The sequence below is a fragment of the Hippopotamus amphibius genome, chromosome 9 (assembly GCF_030028045.1).
Source record: "Hippopotamus amphibius kiboko isolate mHipAmp2 chromosome 9, mHipAmp2.hap2, whole genome shotgun sequence".
Classification (NCBI taxonomy): Eukaryota; Metazoa; Chordata; class Mammalia; order Artiodactyla; family Hippopotamidae; genus Hippopotamus; species Hippopotamus amphibius.
Window position 1 is genome coordinate 74,648,851 of NC_080194.1, and position 4,216 is coordinate 74,653,066.

General features: G+C 48.2%; 1 non-coding gene across 1 annotated transcript; it reads right to left on the reverse strand.

The window, feature by feature from the left end:
- Nucleotides 1–1,341: 1,341 nt before the first annotated feature.
- LOC130829516 (U6 spliceosomal RNA) lies at nt 1,342–1,444 on the reverse strand. The gene has a single exon (XR_009047549.1). It is a non-coding gene; the product is annotated as a U6 spliceosomal RNA (small nuclear RNA).
- Between the last annotated feature and the right edge of the window lie 2,772 nt (nt 1,445–4,216).

The window sequence follows — 4,216 nt, forward strand, 5'->3', positions numbered from 1 at the left end:
TTTGGCTTCTTTTACTTAGCTTGTTTGTAAGGATCATCTTTGCTATGAATTGAATGTTTGTATACTCTCAAAATTCATATGTCGAAAACCTTTTGCCCAAGATGATAGTGTTAGGAGGTGAACCCCGTGTGAAATGCTTAGGTCAGGAGGATAGCCCTCATGATTGGAATTAGTGTCCTCATCAAAGAGACCCCCGAGAACTAGCTCACACCTTCCACCATGTGAGGGCACAGCAAGAAGTTGGCAGTCTGCAACCTGGAAGGTGGCCCTCACCAGAACCCGACCACATTGGGACCATGATCTTGGATTTTCAGCCTCCAGAGCTATGAGAAATAAATTTCTGTTGTGTGAAAGCTCTCCAGTCTGTGATTTTTTTTTTATAGCAGCCCAAATGGACTAAGCCAATCCTTGTTGGACTATGTGTCAGTACCTTTTATAATTAAGTAAAAGGTATTGTTTATCCATTCATCAGTTGATGGACAAATGAGTTATTTCCAAATCTTGGCTATTATGAATAATGCTGTTATCAACATTTATGTACAATTTTTTGCATAAACATATGTTTTCATTTCTCTTGGTCTATACCTAGGGGTGGAATTGCTGAGTCAAATGGTAACTCTGTGTTTAACTTTTTGAAATACTGCCAGACTGTTTTTCAAAGTGCTTGCACAATTTTACATACCTGCCAGCAGTCTTTGAAGGTTCCAGTTTCTTCACATCCTTGTCAACACTTGCTATATTTTGACTTTTTGATTCTGGTAGATGCCTAGCCTAGTGGGTGTGAAGTGTTATTTCATTGCAGTTTTAATTTATATTTCCCTTATGACTAATGATGTTGAGAATTTTTTAACATGCTTATTGGCCATTTTTGTATCTTATTTGGAGAAATGTCTCTTCAATCCTTGGCCCATTTTAAATTGTGCAGCCTCTTTGTTATTGAGTTGTAAGGTTCTTTATAGGTATTATATATTGTTGACATGAGTCTGTTATCAGATATATGCTTTGTAACTATTTTCTCCAATTCTTAGGTTTGTGGTTTCAATTTCTTGATAGTGTCCTTTCAAGCACAAATTAAAAAAATTTTTTAAAAATCAGCTTTATTACTGAGGTATAATGTAGATACAATTCGATTCACCAATTTTAAGTGTTTAGTTGGATAAGTTTTGACAAATGTGTAGAGTTGTATAATTACACCACAGTCATGATTCAGTCATGGTATTTCCATCATCTCAGAAAGTTCTCACCCCCTTTACTGCTAATCCCCTCCTGCCCTGGCAACAACTGAACTGCTTTCTATCCCTGTAGTTTTACCTTTTCTATATAAATGAATCATCCTGCATATAAAATATGGACCGCTTCACGAATTTGCATATCATACTTGCACAGGGGCCATGCTAATCTTCTCTGTATTGTTCCAAACAAATTTTAAAATTTTGATGAAGTCTTTCCCAGGGCTTTTGCCCCACTGTCAGTTTTCCACAGTCTCTGTGCTCCTATGCCACAGGGAGGCATCTCTCTCCATGCTCATCTCCCCGCTGGGTGGTAGACTGTTCCTGGCTTGTTACATTGTGATAGGGTCATGACAGGCACAGCGGATTTTCAATCTGCAGGTTCAGCTGAGTCTTGAGCAGGCCTGTACACCTTGGTCATGGACAAAGGGCTTTCTCAGCATTCCTGAACCTCCTTCCGTGGCAACTATTTGCTACCTTATATCTGTGGTTGGTCTTGGGTGGGAAAGAGTTTCCTGCCTCTCCCCTAGTGGTACCCACCTCTGCTTGGTACCAGTGCAGGATCCTGGGCTGGAGGCAGTTTCCTGTGCCCCCCACCCTCAAGGGGAGAGGAAAGTTTTCTTTTTTTTTTTTTAACACTTCTTTTTAAAAATTAATTAATTAATTGCATGTTTTATTGATTGGCTGCATGGGGTCTTCGTTATTGCACACGGGCTTTCTGTAGTTGTGGAGAGTGGGGGCTACTCTTCATTGCAGTGCACTGGCTTCTTATTGCGGTGGTTTCTCTGGTTGCAGAGCAAGGGCTCTAGGCACGCGGGCTTCAGTGGTTGTGGCGTGTGGGCTCAATAGTTGTGGCTTGCAGTCTCTAGAGCACAGGCTCAGTGGTTGTGGCGCTCGGGCTTAGCTGCTCTGCAGCATGTGGGATCTTCCTGGATCAGGGATCAAACCTGTGTCCCCTACATTGGTAGGCAGATTCTTAACCACTGAGCCACCAGTCCCTACTCATTTATTTTAGTAAGAAAATCTGTTAGGCCAGGTAATGAAATACTCACTTGTGAAGGGGAGGGCAGGCCTCTGTTTGCTCTCCCACCCTAGTGGTACTCACATCTGGTCCAGGGAAAGAGGGCACCACTTGGGTGGGAGGTTTGAATCTTGTGCCCTGAATGTCATGTTCTCTGTTCTCTATTGCTGGCTTCTCAGACAAGACATTGAGGCCCTCAGAGCATCATCTGACTCCTTAAAGTTACTCAGCCAGGCAATGGCAGAGCTGCCTTTTGGGGATCAAGAATCCCAGTTCCCAGACTGGAGCCTTTTCTACCATACGAGGCCTCCTCTGAGGAGGGGGAAGTCTAGATTTTGTCCACTGGACCCCCATGTGCCTCGCAGTTGTGCCTCCTTGAAGGCAGGGTGGGGAGGGGTGTTGGCAGAGCAACTCTTGCCTCACTGACCGCACCTGGAAAGATGTCTCTTTTCCTACTTTCTGACCATGACTGCTTCATTCTCCAAGGGGAGGTGATGGTTTAAGGGGACACCCTCAGAAACGGCAGACCCAGCAGGCTCAGAAACCTTCCTAACCCAGGGCTGTGGGGATGCTGCAGAGAGGGCCTGGGCCTACAGTAAAGCTGGGGAGGGGTGGGGGGCTACAGAGAGGAAGGTGGGATGCGGCAGGCCAAGGGGGCCTCTGGAGACACGCGTCCCTTTGTGGGCTCATCGTGGTCTTTGTTCAGCTGGGTTGTGTGGAGGTAGCTGGGGTCAGTGTTTTCTAAGCCCAGCTCCCTGTTTAGGTTGGATTCCCTAGGAGCAGGCCCAGATATAGGATAGGAGCCCCAGTGAGCCTGGTTTGTTGAGGAAATGCCCACGGGAGGAACTGGAGAAGAGGTTGGGGCAGCAGAGAGAGGAAGGGGACAGCTAAGCAGGGTGTGACCCACACCAGGAGCAGCCTCAGCCCCGTCCTGCAGGGCAGCACAGATGATGCCCCGAGCATGTTACCGCTTAGAGCAAGGAGCTGGGCTCTCCCCAGTCAGTCTGGGCCAAGGGCCACCTGGGTGCTCAGGGTGGGGGGCAGAGATGTACACTCACGGTGTTCCCCTGCTCTGCTTGTGGGACAGTGTTGTTAGTGAAGCCAGGAAGCCCAGGAGAGGTGCAGGGGCAGGTGTTAGACAGGAAGGTTGACAGGAGCCCAGAATAGGATGCAGAGTCATGGCAAAGGGAATCTGGTAGAGCACCAACGGTGTGCCCTCACCACCCTCAGAATTCGTCCTCACAGTTAAGGATGCCGGGTCTTTCCCAGCAGTGCTGGAAAGACAGGAGAAGGGGTGATGGCACTGATAGTCTGGGAGCTGAAGCTGCAGGTGAGTTGGAGTTTTGAAGTGAGATTGGTGGGGACAGCGTCACAGGAGCCCCAGGGAGCCGGATGTCACAGTTTGGCAGGACTGAGGGCTTGACTCTCCTCCTGCTTCTCGACTCCTGCTTCACACGTGCACAGCATCACACACAGAGCTGTGCACACTCAGACACATGAGCCAGAAACAGACAGGTGTGTGCAGGCTATAATATACAAGCACAGATACACACACTGATACTCGTGCAGACATATATGCATAGATTTTCACACTCGCTGGCACGTTCCTGAGCTCACACCAGAAGCATGGCCAGCCAGGTCCTTTTTATTCCTGGCTCTATGGGGAGGGGGAGGTAGAGGGTTGGGCAGGGTCCAGGGCCAGGCTGGTTGCAGCTGGCCACCGAAGGGCAACCTTTGGCTGGAATTGCTCAGATCACACAGTCCCAGAGGCCAGGCTCGACTACGTGGTGTTGCTGGTGGAGCACTGATGAAAGCATCTGGAGGCTCAGCTGCTGCCCCCTGCCTAGTCCATGTCCCCAAGGTTCCACTGGCACCTTTGACCCAGACCTTAGTCCATCAAGAGCCAGGGCCCCCTGCCCTCATTGAAAGGAAGAGGATCTGCACTCATGGAAGGAATGAAATGGGA